At 51.8% G+C, this 16,306-nt stretch overlaps 1 long non-coding RNA gene across 3 annotated transcripts; it reads right to left on the bottom strand.

The window, feature by feature from the left end:
• Positions 1–5,258: 5,258 nt before the first annotated feature.
• Positions 5,259–12,923, bottom strand: LOC147576977 (uncharacterized). 3 transcript variants are annotated; one of them, XR_015241364.1, is made up of 3 exons: positions 12,769–12,923; positions 10,213–10,414; positions 5,259–7,404 (listed from the first exon to the last, which is right to left on the bottom strand). It is a non-coding gene; the product is annotated as an uncharacterized LOC147576977 (long non-coding RNA). The 3 variants fall into 3 exon arrangements; XR_015241365.1 differs by having other exon boundaries at positions 10,248–10,414; XR_015241366.1 differs by having other exon boundaries at positions 10,213–10,411.
• Positions 12,924–16,306: the final 3,383 nt, after the last annotated feature.

The raw sequence follows: 16,306 nt of genomic DNA, 5'->3' as shown, positions 1-16,306 counted from the left end.
ATCTCGTGGAACACTCACAGAACAAGTTCCTTGCAATCCAAGGTTTTACTGTAGGTATGAAACGGCAGAACAGTCACTATTTTTGAAGTCTCACAATATGCTAGAGCTGTCACAAGCATTATTGCTACAACTGTCATAAAATCCCATGCGTGGAGAAGTGCCACATTTTGGATGAGACAACGAATCCTTTCGGAGAGGGTTAAGTGACGTGCACCACAGGTCACGGTGGGACCGAGATTCGCACCAGGGTTGGACGGCCTCCAGAGCACAAGGTCTCCAGTGGGGAGCCTGACAAAGAGCCTGGGAAAAGAATGGCCGGGAGAATAGCCCAGAGGCAGCCGCAGGCAACTTCTGAAAGCCGGAAGGACAGAGTCCATCCCCAAGCCTGCGGAGGAAGGCTCTGGCAGTGGGAGCAGATGCCAGCAGGTACGATCGGTGTCTGACAGGAAGATGGAACCAGAGCCTTCCGAGAGCACGGCCCAGGTGGCTCTGAATCCAGTTGAGACAATTAGTCCCTCTGACATCACAGCGGGGCATGTGCGGAGGTGGCCCCGGCCAAGCCTTGCGGCCCTGCTCTGGGACCCCCCACCCCCGCCCTCCCCCAGCTCCCCGAGCCGCGGAGCTGTGCTGTCCTGTCCTGTCATTCAGTGAAATGTCAGTGTGGGAGCAAACCGAGAGCAAACGTGTCTTTCATTTGCCAATTAGTCACTTACCACCTGTAACTGTTCTTGGGTGTGATGTGCGGGCACGTGCTCTACATTATTTAACCTCGCCTTGATCTGGACTTGGTGCCCCCGCTCGAGTTTCATTAAGTTCCACGTGGGGCAGGACTGTCTTCTATTTAACCGGATGCCCCGGAGCACGAGGCAGACACACTCCTGGTGATGGAGGGCCTGCTCCAGAGAAGGGAAGCAGCCCGGCCCCTCCCCGGTCGGTGGAGACGGCACCTGGGGCGGAGGTGACTGGTTCTGATCACGGCCGTGCTTCTCCACCGGGGCTCAGGGAATCCCTGCCCTGCCTCGCCCTCCCCTTCTGCCTCTGTGAGAAATGGCAGCGGCACCACACGTGGGCGTGGGCGTCTGGTGTGAAGACGTTGGGTGAGTGACTGTTTGCTCTGTTGTTTTCCTGCCCTTTCCTGACGAGATAAGATCTGGACAGGCTTGCGGTTCTCTCCCACCGACCCTCAAAGGCAACACAGAAACCAAGCTCCCATTTCTCAGCCGCCTCCCCCAAATCACACCCCATTTCAATATCTGTAATGAGATCCGGGTCACTTGAAAGCAGCAGCAGAGAAAAACACAGAGCAAGATCAATGCCTCTGCGCTTCCCTTTATTCTCGGAAGGTGGAAGGTCTCCGGGCAAAAGTGATTTGCATGGGCCTGCAGCATCTCTCCCCTCCGCTCAGCACCTCAGAGGGAGACTCCAACTGGAGGTTGCTAGTGAAGGCCACATTCCCCAGCCCTAAGGGGGGGGGGGGGGGTGGGGAGCGGGGGGTGCTTAAAGGAGAACTAAGTGTGCAAGTCTTCCAGGAGCCTGGGAAGAGGGAGCAGCCTGCCTTGGAGAGACAGGAGAGTGGAAAGTCACATATCCTCAGAGAAATAGCTGAAGAGCGGAAAGGGCGATGCGCACAAGCCCTGTGTGCCAGCTGGCTCCCAAATGGGATGCCAGTCGCAGGATGCCCTACGTAGGCTGTCGCCTCTAGAGCCCCGCCTTGCAGAGCAGAATGCGGAGTTAGTCCCCCTCGCTAAAACCCTGTGGCCAGGTTCCTGTGGCCAGGTTGCTGACCCTCTGTGTGTCTTGCCAGCCGGAGAGAACAGAAGCCTTCCCTCCACTCCTCTTCAGGCTCCCTTTACTTATAAGCTGGCCGCTGGTCACACCAGTCACTAGGATGCTGAAGTTCACTGAGAAATCAGGGAAAGTGAGCATAAAAGATAGCACTGCACAGAGAGGGCTCGAAAGGACAGAGGGGAAAAGAATTAGACATCTCTTCTTTGTTTTAAAAAGAATCATGTCCTTCTGGCCTTAGGTCCCAGAGGTCAGAGGGCAGGAGGAGACAGGGAGGTGGGAGAAAAGAAAGAGGTGGGGTGAGACAGAGAGAGAGAGTTTGGGATTCCTTTGGATCTCTGGTGTTCAAAATAGCAGGTATTCGAAAAGGAGGCGAGTATGGCTTAAGGTCCCGTAGGACTTAGCAATGGCCTCTCTGAATGACCAGCCCGACAGACTCCCGAGACACGTGCCCATTAAACAAGGAAGAAAATCTGGCCTCCAAGATGAAGTCTGGCTGGTTGCAGAGGGGAAGAGGCAGATGTAGCAGTCCCAGGGGGCTGAGGGTAGGGGAAGGGGTAGGGCTGGGGGACACACAGAGGATCCAGAGGCCCAAAGGATCCTCTTTTGGAAGGTGGCAGCTCCTTTGCCGTTAAGCTTCAGGATACTTTTCATCCTGGGCACTCTAGAATGTCCAGCTGTTAAGAGATGGGCCTGGAGGGTGTGGGGGAGGGATCGCTGGGGTATTGCTGATGGTGTAGCCTGGTGGGGGGAATGGGGTTGTATAGATCGAGTCTATATAGCTTTCATCAGTTCTTTTCCTGGATCCTAGATGGAAAGAACTGAGTCTCTCTCTCTCTCTCTCTTGCCCCATCTTGGATATATCATTATATTTAATCCTAGAAAATATGTGCCCCTTACTTGGGGTCCCCATACATACATACCCCAGGCCTCAGAGGACACTAGCTTCCTGAGGTCAGGTCAGAAGAACAGATCTGAGAAGCTATGAGCCATGCCAGTGCCATGGAATAATTTGGGGTCCTTGCAGTAAATCCAGAGCAAGCCTTGGGCTCTAATTCAGTATCTATACCTCCCCCCAAGTACAGCCTGGAACCCCCAGAAGGGACAGAAGGTACTTCCCCGTGGCAGGACAGGACGACCATTAAGAGCACAGGCTTTAGGGTCAGAGCTCCTGGATTTGTATTCTGGCCCCACCATGTACTTGGTGACCTTGAGAAAGCCATTTGACTTCTCTGGGTCTCCTTTTCTCAAATGTAGAAAGGGAACAATAACGATCCTTGGTAGGACTACATGAGACATTGTGCCTAGCACAACATCTATCTGAGCAGATAAAATGCTCAATAAATAACAGTCATCCTTATTATTTTTATCATCATTATTATTGTGTCCCCCCAGATGAGTAGCCTCGCTGGGCCCGCAGTAGCTCTCTCAGAGGAGGCTCTCAGGGAAGCCAGGGCCCCCCGCATTTCCCTAGTCCCTGTGAGCTCTTGAAGGGGGCCAGAGTGCCCAGGTTTACCATATGTTAGCTTAACCCGGAGGGGACTCAAAGCCCGGTGCAGCCCAAGGGTTTGGACAGAATTTGGTGGCAAACTTGATTGTCGGAGTTGTACTGACTCTGCCTGAAGGGTTAAAAATGATGTTAACCCGCCGTTCTGACTCGCTTTCTGCCAGTCACTGCTTCGCATGGCCGCCTCTGCCTCTCTTCCTCTTCCTCTTCCTGTGCTCTCTTTGCTGATCTGGACTCAGCTTGGTATTCTTGTCACAAGGTCATCTCCCAGGTGAGCTCAGCTCGGGCGGGCGTGAAACAAAACAGCTCATCTGAAGGCAGCGCGCTGTCTGCACAGGGAGGGGGACAGCCCTCCACACTGTCCTGACCTCTCCCAAGGAGGCTCTTTAAGTTCCCTGTTGCAAAGCTGGGCGGAAAGTGTTTTAGCCTAAGCTCTTGAAATCCTCGGACAGGGCGCGTGCGCTGCCCCTGATTTGGGTGCTGGGTGGTCCATCTAGGGGTCAACCGTCAGCCTTAAAAGATGTCTGGGCCCAATTTGTTTTCAAAAGCCTTGTATGTTTGTTATTTTTTCAACTTCGGTTTTAGATCAGTTTGGGTGTTCTCCAAAGGAGAGCCACGCCGATTTGGCAAGCGACCACTCTCTCTCCCACGCTCTCCTCCCCGCACCCAGGCGTCTCGAATCCCTGCTGCGCCAGCTGCCGCGTCGTGCGTCTGAGGCCTTTTCATGTTCGTGGGCCGCGGCTCGTATTTTATAAACACACGGTCAGTTTACACTGCCTGGGAACTTAGGGGCTTTCCTCTCTCCGGGAAACAGCTGTGAGGAGCTTGACCAACCTTGGCTTTGTGGAGAGCGAGGCGTCGCCTCTGATCATGCACGTGGGGCAGGTGCCCTGGCCGGGTTCCCGTTGTTATGCCTGAGGATTCTCCCAGAAATGCTAAGGAGGGGAGTTCATTGTGCTCTCCTCGCCCACTTCGAGTCTAATAGCTCATAAGTGACTCTGCATGCTACAAAACCCTGTACGTGTCCATCTTCACTTGTCTGCCAGTAGTACCTTCTAGCATCTGTGACAGGGAGGTCACAGAATCACAGAATCGTAAAGCCGGAAGGGACTTTGAGAGTGTCATCCATCCAGGGGACAAGTAAGTAGGTGAGTACTTACTATGCGCAAAGCACTGTGCCGGTTCCATGGGTGAAGGAAAGTGAGCAAGACCAAGTCTCTGCCTTCCTAGAGCAACAGACTTTCTGCTCAGCCGCCACCTCCCTGAAGCCTTCCGTCACCTCCCCAGGCCAACTCAGGTTGTCTTACTGTGTAGTCCCACATCCCTCTGCTGACCACCCTCAGGGCACCTGCCCCGCTGCAGTCAAATGGCCTTTGTGACTTCCTTCCCCATAGAATGTGCGCTTCTAGTGGACAGGACCTGCCATGCTGGGTGACAATGAGATCCTGCAGTTTGTGTCACAAGGGAAACAATGGACGAAGAGACACGCTTCGTGTACTGGCCACCGGTGATGGTAGTTACTTGGCTAACCACCTAAACGAGATGAGGTTAGTGGCTACCTGAAGAAGGCAGAACTGGAGAAGACAGAGGGACACCAGCAATCTTTTTTTTTTTTTAATTTAATTTTATTTTTGTTTTTTTAAATGTTTGTTTATTTCGAGAGAGCCAGAGAGGGAGAGAGAGAATCCCAACCAGGCTCCCCACTGCCAGCACAGAGCCCAACACAGGGCTCAAACTCGCAAACAAGGAGATCGTGACCTCAGCCGGAATCAAGGGTCAGATGCCTAACCAGTGGAGCCACCCCGGCGCCCCACACCACCGGTAATCTCGAGAGTCCAAGAGAAAATGGTCAGAATGGGATCATCTTATCTACTAGCCCCTTGGCCCTTCTGCACACCTTCTCTGTTATTGCTGGAAGAGGCTGTGTTAGTTGGCTAGGGCAGCCGTAACACAGTCCCACAGACTGTATGGTTTAAACAATGGGAATTTATTTTCCCGCAACACTGGGGGGTAGGCGTCTAAGAACAGGAATGTCGATAAGATTGGTATCTTCTCAGGGTTGCTCTGCTTGTCTTGCAGACAACCACCTTCTCCTCTGTCTTCATGTGGTCTTTTCTCCATGCCTGTCTGTGTCCACATCTCCACTTATAAGGACACCGGTCATACTGGATTAGGGCTCATCTATATGACCTCATTTGTACCTTAATTACCTTTCAAAAGACTCAATTTCCAAATACAGAGCTATGCTGAGGTACCGATAGCTAAGATTTCATATGAATGTGTGGGCGGAGGGTGGGGTGTGATTCAGCCCATAACCAATGTCAACACTGGTGCTCACAGATGTGCCAGAGAGTTCCTGACAAAAGCCATAGCCAATCAGTCCGGGGGCTAAGAAATAAGCCTGTGACTCCCTCCCTCCTTGGGTGACTTTACAACCCTGGGGGCTCAAAGCTTCATCTATCACTTTGACCAGATGTAAACATTTTACCGCCTCCATCTTTAAGGTTTTTTTTTAACATTTTTTTGTTCTTGAGAGACAGAGAGAGTGCGAGCTCGAGTCAGGGAGGGGCAGAGAGAGGGAGACAGAAGATCCAAGGCAGGCTCTGTGCTGTGCGTGCAGAGCCTGATGTGGGGCTCAAACTCAGGAACCGCAAGATCATAACCTGAGCTGAGATCAAGAGTCGGATACTTAACCAACGGAGCCACCCAAGTGCCCCATGACCTCCGTCCCTTACATGTGCCCCCCCATCCCTTCCCCTCCCCATGGCATTGGTGCTACCTGAGGCTTCTGTATTTGAGCCAAGGGCAAGAGTAGTGTCAATGTGGAGGAAATAGAGAAACAGATTCCCCCGGGGACTAGGATGGAAAATGACATCAATAGAGGCAATTTCCAAGGGAACCTACTGGCTCGCTTCCCAAGCTCATAAGCAGAATTAGAAAAAAGGTCCAAATGCCCTGGCTAGATGGAGGACAGCCAAGCCTCCAACAAGTACCAGCAGCGGATCGCTGACTGCCAGCCAGGGCCATGTGCTGCTAGACAGGAACAAAGATGGAGTAGAGAGAAAGGCCTGGCAGCGGGGTGACCTTCCCCTCAATGTTGCCCTTGCCCTTGGCTTGTGCAAGGCTGTAAGTCCTCAGCAGCCTCGGTTCCCAGGGTTTCTCTTTACTCTTGGGTGCCAGTTGGCTGGAACATCACATTGGAAAAGGGTACAGGATGCGAGCTTCCAGATGAACCGACTCATCGTAACCACACTTGGCTTAGCCGGGCTGCACGCTGCCAAGAGAGCAAGGGGGATGCTGCTGATTCAGCACAGGCCCGGCGAGGGAGTGGCTGGGGGCGGACCATGAGCAGGGCACACAGGTAGAGCGGCCTTGAGGCTCTGTGCGCTCAGCCAGCAAGCTGTAGTCCCGCTCTCCAGAGAAAGGGGAGTCTCCAGGCCGGCTCCTCGGCTGCCTCTGAGCCAGCTCTCAAGGTACAAAGTTCCGGAGGACTTGCAAAAGCAGAGGTGGACTGCTTCAGGAAGTATTCAGGCTTCTTCTGAAACCATCCCAACCAGTCCAGATGACCTGCTCCTTGATCTCCTCATGAAACTGCATCGAGCGCAGGTGGACCATGCTAAGAGACTCTGGCTCTGGAGCAGCAGCTCAGGAGCTAACGGCCCACAACCTTCCCTCCACCATGTAGCTTTCTGGGCTTCACTTGGAGAGAGCCACGTGCTTCACACAAAGACCAGAAGCTAAGAATCTCGAGAAAGAAGACAGTGGGCGTGGTAGGGAATGGACCTTAACTTAGCAGAGAGTCCGGGGGAGATCAAACAAGAGGAGTGAGACCAGTGATCACCTCACGAGAACTCAAAAGTCCCAGGAGCTGCGCGGAGAACTTCAGCCCAGCTGTGGTTCTCCCCTTCAGTCGATAAGAACACAGAACGGTATCCATACAGTCCGAGACAGCAGTCTGGCCGCTAGAAGGTGGGAGGGATTCCACTGGCAACCTGGTGACCCCATTTATTCTCTCATTCGGCTCTTATTTGTTGAGTATCTACTTTCTGCCAGGGACTCGATGGGTGGTAAACGAGAGAAACTCCCAGCGCTCTCCTTATGAAGCTTACATTCTACAAGAGGGAGAAGAAAATAATCAGTCACACGACGCAAAATGTTTATAATTGTAGCAAATGAGACCAAGAGCTTTGAGACTGATCTGGGCAGTCTGGGAAGGCTTCTTTGGAAGCCACACCTAGGCTGAGCTCTGAAGGATGGGTGGGAATTGCCTAGATAAAAGGATGGGTTAGGGATAGGGGAGAATATGCCGGTGGGGGTAGGGGGTGGGGGAGGAGTGCAATATATGTAAAGGCCTTGAGATTGGAAAGAGTCCTTAGGCCTCCCCTCTCACCTTGTGTTGACTTGAACTTGTGTTGGGTCCCTCATAATCTGAAAACTCTAATCTGGACAGTTCAAGAGGTTACCATGCTTCTAGTGAGCAGAGATAGCCAACTGATTTGCAAAGATCAAGTTTAGGTCTGCACCTGTGTGGGCAGAAGGGCGGGACGCCCCTGTGGGCTCCCATGTAGGCCACACGTCAATGGAGCCAGACCACTCAGCTTGCAAAGCTAAGGCGCAAGACCTACAGGTCACAGAAGCGGCTGGGATCAGCCTCTCTCCATCTCTGAAGCTTGGTGGTTCACTGCAAATTTCATCACAAACAGAAAGACAGCCCCTTCTCCATTCACCCAAAGGGAATCTCTGATCCCTCCGTCTGGTAGGATTCCCCCTAAACTGCCCCAAGCCAGAAGATCTGGTCTCTGACCCCAAGGAGGAGGGATACAGAGAAGATCCTTCCAGTACCAGAGACCTTCAGAAAAAAAGTACAGCAAATCCTCCCCTACCTCTAAGCCAGCTGTCTTCCCTGGCACCCCAATCTCAACCTCAATCTTTTTTTAATTAATTAATTTAATTTTTAATGTTTGAAGGAGAGAGAGAGAGAGAGAGAGAGAGAGAGAGAGAGAGAGAATGAGTGGGGGGAGGGGCAGAGGAACAGGGAGACAGAATCTGAAGCAGGCTCCAGGCTCTGACATGGGGCTCACACTCATGAACCGTGAGATCGTGACCTGAGCCGAAGTCAGACGCCTAACAGAGCCTCTCAGAGCCCCTCAACCTTGATCTTAATGCCATCACAAAGACGTGTCTCACAAGTTACCACTAAGGGTAGAGCAGTTCTGGATGAGGCCACACTACCCCACTTAAGCCGGGCTTCCTCCCCACTTGCCCATGAGAAATGGTTCCCAGCCCCACTTCTGGTCAAACATCTAGACGCATACCACACAGTCGCATCTCACACACGTGCAAGGCTGATGACAAACCTAATGTCCTGTCCTCAGGCTTCCCAGGGTCTCAGGTAGCCCAGAACAGAGATGGAGAAATGGCTGTAGCCTCCCGCGAGAGGGGCAAGACCAGTCCATCTGAGTGTCAGACCCTCTGAGGGAGGTGGACGTCCCTGCTGTTCACCCCCACCACCTGGAGAGTCCTAGGCACACATCTGTCCCCCTAAGTGCTCAAAGCCACCCCAGGCCCTGGAAGGAAGGAGGCCTCCCTTACCTTATCTTCCCCTCTTCCCAGTCTGAGGCTAGGAGCCTCATTTAGAACCTTCCTGCCTTTGGGTACAGCTGATAAGCCAGGGCCAGGCCAGCTTCATGAGGGCTGCTCAGTGAGCAGAGAGACCCAGGCACCCACAGAGGGCACACTCGGGAGCTCCCGGAACCATGTTGGGCCCCCTTGTGGCCAGTCCCCACAGGCGGCCCTGTGGGAGGGAACGGGGAGGGAGGGCAATTCTAGCAGCTTCGGTCTTAGTGAAGCCACACCCTCCAGCCCTTCTTCGTTAAGACACCCTAAGTTGGGATATTTGTGCGTTTTCTTTGTGTGCTTAACCCAAACACCCTTCTAACCCCTGGGCACCAGGCACAGTGGATTTCCACTTCTTTTTCTGCTGGGGCTCTCGCAGCCCACAACTCTTGACCTAGCTGCTTTTCAGTACCTGTCTACCGAAGACAGCGCCCTTGGCCTCCTAGAGCCCCTCCTCAGACCCCCAGGCAGACCCTCACCCCAGCTGCGGCAAGAGGAGGCACCACAGTGACAGAGCTCCCCCTACTGACAGCTCGCCGCGGTGCCGGGCCCGGGAAGGCTTTATGGGATGCCTCTCTGTCTAGTCACTGTGAAATCAGGATCTGGAAATATCTTCCGCTCCCCCTCCACCTGCCACTCCCAAGTGAGGCGGCTTGATCTGGGAGATCTGGAGAAGCAGAGCCCTTGTATCGCTGCCAAGGATCCGCAGACAACACAGAACTTGAAGCAGAACTTGAAATGACACCCAGGACAGGCCGCTAATCCAGCACTGGGCCAGACTGACGGGACGTGTTCCAGAGTCCTCTCTGTGCCAGCCTCAGAGAGTCATGTGTGTGCCAGGCGACTCAATTAAGTGCCCACACTGTCTGCCCCCCAGAGAGCTGGTCAAACCCTTCCCAAAGGAATTCTTAGACTCCACTCATCTCTCGCAGCACAGGCAGCTGAACAGAAGCCGACAACTTTTGGGACTGTCGATGTCGATGCAGTGAGTGACAGCGTAATACATGGTTCTTGAAGTACCATGACACTCATTATGTCACTTCATCCTCAGCAATGCCACTGCAACACCCCCCTCCCCATAAAGCAGATGCCACCATCCAATGAGGAAACTGAGGCGTAGAGAGATGAGGTGACACGTGGGGGTAAAAGCTCAGCTCCTCCTCTCTGATGTCACTTTCCTGAGGGGGAGGGACACTGGGGACCAGGAACGTTCTCAGGCAGGGGCTCCTTTCCCTCCCCAAGCACTAAGTTCACCATAGCAACCCTCCCCAGATCTTCACAAAACAGGCAAAGGGAATTCGCACAGGCTCATGGATGTGACAGGTTTCTGCTGTCTGACCATCACTAGGAAACGCCTCTTTGAAAGGATCCGAGAAAGCAGTCAGCTGAGGAAATGGCGGGAGGTCCTCATGGGTTAAACTTCAGGGCATCTCCCGTGCACAGCTCAGGTGTCTACAACCCTCTGCTTCAGAGCTTGGCATGGGATTCACCTTGATGTGATTTCTGCTGTAAAACAACAAATGCTAATTTGTGCACATTTATTAGAGTTAATTAACCCCCAGCAGCAGTAGCATAAATGGATGCTAATTGGCCTCCAAGTCATTCCTCGTCATTAAAGTTGTATGTCCGTGTGGTTACAAATCAAACAGGCTTGCAGATAAGATATGGATATTCATTTATTAATTCAATACATTTGACTCAGCACATCCAGGAGAAGACACTGTATTAGGTGCTTCAAAAGATGAATAAAAAACGATCCCTGCCCTCAAGTAACTCAAACCTCAGTAAAGAAAGACATGAGAAGTCTTCAAATAAAGGCCAACAGTGCCAAGTGCCCCAGGAGAGTAAGAACTGCCATGGCGTCTCTCTGAGGAATCATTGAGGGCTTCCTGAAGGAGGTGAGATTTGGCCTGGGCCTTGGGAAGTGGGTAGGAGTAGAATAAACAGAAATTGTGTTGCCTTCATTCCAGGGAGAGTATGTGCAATGGTGAAGGGGGGGATGGGGAAGGAAGGCTGTTCTATGGGAGCAGTGAGGGTTCCTGGTAGGCAGCAGTATTTTGGGTGTAGGGAAGTAGTTTACAAGCATCGTTGAGGCCTTGCTGCATGCCAGGGCCTATGTGCTATTTGTAGGCTCTGTGCAGAGTACAGGGATACACCAGTAGACAAAACACACAAGGTCCCTGCCCTCGCAGGGCTTAAAGTGCCCCCACACACAAGAATAAGGCCAAAAATGAAGACTAGAGAACCCCCAGTGTCACCCTTCTTAAATAGTTCCAGGATTTTCAGGTTGGCACTGGGGAGCCAGTGACAGTGTATAATATTGCAAGTTCATGATAAGAGCCTTTGGGAAGAGCAATCTAGCCCCAGAGTACAAAGCAAACTTAAGAAGAAAGAGGAAAACATTGGAAGTCCAACTGGGTAGCTAGTGCATTAACTTAGATGAGAAATAATGATCGAAACCAGGGCAACAAGTAAGAAGGGAAATAAAGGCATGAGTGGAAGCAATACCACCCAGGTAGACTATACTCAGTTTGGAAACCGACTGGATATAGAAAGCGGGGCAAGAAAAGTAGCAAACTCACCAGGGCTGTGCATCCTGGGTGACTTAGAGAATGTTGGTGCCATCATCCAAGACCAGGGGGTCAAGAGGAGAGTGTTGGGATGGGAAAGAAAGGATGAGTTACTCTGAGTTACGCCCAGTGTTGCCCACCTATGAGGCGAGGGGTGTTCCATGCAAAGACAGATGAGAGAAGCCAGGAAGCCAGGAAGGAGGGGTCAGTGGGAAAGAAAAGTAAATGAAAAAATAGCAAAAGAGGGCCAGATATGAGCAGTTACATCTCTCCAAGACCCTAGCACCCTTGTTCTCTGTTCATGCCACCAAAGCTCTTTGGAAAGACTCTCTTCTAAAAACCATAGCCTCTCCTCCAGGAGACCACACAATAGAGAATATACCAGAAATATGTGTGACATATGTGTGACAAGGGTCTCCATCTTCAATGTCCCCAGTGGCTCTAATACTTGATCTTAGTTTCTTCTTTGATAATGGTTCTCCCTCCATTCTCAGAGACCCTAGCTCCTGGTCTAGAGATCCTGATTCATTGGTTTTCCCATGACCCCAAGAGCCCAGGCTGGGCTGAATACCAGATGATGACCACCACTGGCACCAGAAGGACCAGATCAGAAGTCGCTCTCTTGGCCAGCACCCAGGCCTCCTCACCTACCTCCCCTGTATCACAGTACATCAGAGGCAGGCAGGCCCAGGCAGGTCTGGCACAGCGGCTCCCAGGTTGGGGCGGGAAAGTTGACATCTTCTCAGAGTTTACACAAAGTGCATGTGCCCTCACAGAACATGTCCTCTGGGACCTCACAGGGACTCTGAGTGCCATGATCGGGACATTCCTCGGGCTTGAAGCAGCCAGAAGCAAACATCTTCAGTTCGCAATCCCACCACCAAAGTCTCAAAGACAGAAGGAAAGGCAACTTCCCACAAAGGAGTTGATTTACTTGGGAACCAAGAATTCCCTCAGTGGCAGAGTCTCTCCATGAATGCATAAGGAAAGCCACTGCTGCTTCCATTTTTCCATCGGAACATCTCTTTTCTCTATAACCCCATTAAACAAACCCCAGCAAGTGGGGCTACTAAGTTGAAAGATCATTACCAGATGATCAGTTCCCTACTGGTCTCCAGCCCTGGAGTTTAGAAGAAACATGAGATCCATTCACAAAAAGATTATCCTCTTTCTGGAGAAATCCAGCCACACCACAGACCTCTCTGAGCTGTGAAATTGAGCAGGAGCCTCCAAGAGAGGTCGAGAGAGAGAAAGGGTCCACAGCAGGCAAGGAGAATAATCATCACTCACCTTGGCATTGCCAGTAACCCAGATGTCGGACCTCTGCTCCTCGCTCACAAAGGGCTGCTCTTATCTCATCCAGGCAATATATGGCTAATTCCACAAAAAGGACAGAAGAATAAAAGGGATTTTTTTTCTAATAAATATCCTTTTGCAGCTAATCCGCCCGCCCTTTGTAACTGTCAGGCTTCGAGGGGCTGGCAGGAAGCCCATCAGATAAGAAATGCAGCTGTGCCCAGGGAAACGTGAGAAGAGGAGCAGGTTAATAAACACGAAAAACATGTTTGGTAACCGTGTCTGAGGGGAGTCCTCAGAGAGAGACCCTGACAGCTCGGGGACCCTGAAACCAGTGCCACCCAGTGACTGTGGCTACCCTGTGGGGCTAGGGGGCAGACATGTGAGCCCCGAAGGCCGGCCACTGAGCCTGCTTTCCTGAGCCTTCCCGAGTCAGCTCAATGGAAAATGGCAACAGAGTGACAGAGTTGCCGATCAGGAGGCACGTGCTTTTGGTGTCCCCTGCCCCCAGCATTAGAGGACACTCGAGCCCCGCAGGGAGGCAGCCCCCGTCTGTCGTGTGCTCCCCACCTGCTCTGTGACGGTCCCCTGGCAAGCAGCACCCTCTGAAGATGGGGCCGTAGTGGGAGGGGTTTGGCAGGACAGGTGACCAGGCACACGCATGGGTAAGATGGGGATATCAGGACAGAAAACGTCTGACTCAGGTTGTCCCAAAAACCCTGGGTCTGGGAGGAACGACACTGTATGCAACGGAAACACCAGTCTTCCGGGCTCGGTGGTGTGGTGGGGACCGTTACCCAGATGGAGGAGGAGGAAATTGAAGGAATGGAGTTCTTCGTGTACACCTCCTCACCTTTCTCCGGTCTCTCATCATCATCATCAGTGATTACTCTAAAGGAAGATCTCTCCCAAACCAGCCCTCAGGATTTCTTCAAACCCCACCATGTGGTTCCTGAAGACTTCCCTTGCATCCCTGTCCCGTGAGCCTACACCGCCTCTGCCAACCTACAGAATGTTCCAGAGCCTCCGACCGGAGGTCCAGCTCCTCTCCCCAGAAGGAGCTGGGGACTGCACGTTTGGGCTCCACAGTCACCACACGGAGGGCAACAGACCAGAGAGGAGACTTGGGGAGAATAGTCGGGCAAAATTAACCTTCGGTTCAGGGGCCCAGAGCCCTGGGACACAAAGTCTGACGTTACCTCCTTTTTTTGACTCCCCTCAGCTATGCAGCGGTTGCGGCCTCTTCGGCTACTCCTAGCCCCCCGCCATCAGCTGTCTGGAGAGATTCGGGAGAAGCGGGAGTGCAGGCATTCACTCCACTGCCTGAGAAGCCAGTGAGAGAGAGCCAGCCCGAGACACAGACAGCTCCGAGGCGGCTAGACTCTGACACCCAAGAAGAAGGTGCCAGGGTCTAAGGAAGATTAGGTCCGGCGACAGACCGCTAAACAACTAAGCAAAACTACAGTCACTGTACCAGACCAGTCACCACGTTCCAAGGACTGTTCTCAACCCTCCCTAACACAGATTTGTCCTGTCTTCACAGAGACCTACTTATTTTTATTGAGGTAAAAGTCACACAACATAAAACCCGCCATTTTAACCACATTCAAGTGTGCGATTATGTGACTGCCCGTGCATCCACATCTCGCTGTTTAATCCGGAACATTTTTATCACCCAAAAAGAAACCCGGGACCCTTCAAGCCATCACTCACGAGACCATACTTCTGAGGTAGCACCCTCTATTGACGACGTCTAACATCGTGCTCTCAGGAGCGAGACCTGCTTACAGTCCGGCCAGCATTGCAGAGCAGGTACCAGAGGGGGAACTGGCTGCTAAGAGGCACATTACTCCAAGTTCACACGTGAGGAAATAGAGCACGGGAGGTTGAGTAACTTCCTCCGGGCCACGCAGTAGCCCGTGAAGTCCAGCTCTGTGACTCCAAAACGAGGCAGACGCTCTTGTCTGGAGGGTAAAGCCTGGGAAGAAAGGTGCTTCATAGCTTCTCGATGATAAATAGTACAGATAAGTTTCCTCGGAATTTGCTGACCAAGACCTGAATAGGAAAAAGGGACGTTTATGGGGCTTTGAACCAGGAAATGGAATGGAAACACTCAAGAAGGTAATCAGCCTATGAAGTGCATTAGCCAGAAGAGACACACGCCCGCCTACTTAGACCAAGAATTTCAGTAGCAAATAATAAGCATTTGCTGAACCGGGTGCCGTGAGAGGCATAATGGAGGGTACAAGGAAGCAACTGTCCAACTCCAACTGTCCTTTGGCTGGTCCTGCTTACTGTGTCATACACATCACTCTCCTCTGTTCCAATCCTGATGTACATCCCACTGCCGTTAGACATTCCTGAGTCTTTCCTGGCTCTATGCCGTTGTTGTTCTGTGAGTTTTTGTCATTTGTTGTTTGTTTTCCAACTACAGAGCATTCTCCCCTCCCTCTGATTATCTGAGCCTCACCCCTTCTGATTAGCAGAGGCGTCGGTGAGCTCTTTTCTCCCAAAGCAGAAAGCACCTACTAACAACAGTAGCACTTAGGGAGCGATGCTGGGCTATGCTGAGCACTCCTCAGTGCATGCCCTCACTTAATCCTCACCAGAGAACCTAGATGAGGAAACTGAGGTCCAGAGAAGTCAAGTAACTGACTCCAAGTCCCACAAGCACAAAGTGACAGACTCAAGATTAGAGGGCCGGTCTTTGTGATTCCAGAACCTAATCTCTTAAACACCCTATTAATGGGCCACTCAACTGGGTGTGCCCATCACAATGCAGCCTTTCGTCATAAGAAGCCAACATCGTCTCCTACTCACTCCACACATCCTGGCCTTTCCTTCCTACCAGACTACAAGCATCTTGAGGGTAGGCACTGTGACGCGGCTCCGCACGGTGCCCGAACTAAACGTATAGATTAGTATCCTTCTTCTCTGTGTTTCCATAGTGTCTGTGTCAGCACTGACATGGTTCCATATTCAGAAGCAGAAATTAATGGACTTGTCTGAAAGGGGAAACCATCCTCGTACCTTTACCCAGAGAACAAAGGATTATGGGTTTCAGTATTGTAGTCAGAGGTGAGGAGGGGTTGGAGAAGTACGGGGCAAGAGCTACATACATATTGCTTAGAGGCTGACCTAGAGCCCAGGTTGAGTGTTAATGTCAGCCAACTGGTAATAACAACTTCCATTTTGGGGGGCCCCCAATACTTGTCAGTCCCTGCACTGAACCCTGAATTTACAGTATCTCACGAATCCACATTCCAAGCCTGCAAGGTAGTTACTGCTAGTATCACTGCCTTATCGATGAAGAAATCAAGACTCAGAGAAGGAACTTTCCTAAAGGTTCATAGATGCTAAATGGTAGACTTGGAATTTGAGCCCAGGCCTTTCTTATTCCAAAACCGGAACGGAGGGGAGACGCCCCAAACCTATTTAGGGAACAGCACCTCTCACCTAACTTCAAACATTCCAACTTTTCATATTATCAAATATACACTTTTTATAAACAAATGTCAATTGATTTGCAGAA

This window comes from Puma concolor, chromosome D1 (assembly GCF_028749965.1).
Source record: "Puma concolor isolate L17-30 chromosome D1, mPumCon1.1.hap2, whole genome shotgun sequence".
NCBI lineage: Eukaryota > Metazoa > Chordata > Mammalia > Carnivora > Felidae > Puma > Puma concolor.
Note: the sequence above shows the minus strand (reverse complement) of the source record. Positions and strands in the feature narration are given on the sequence as shown.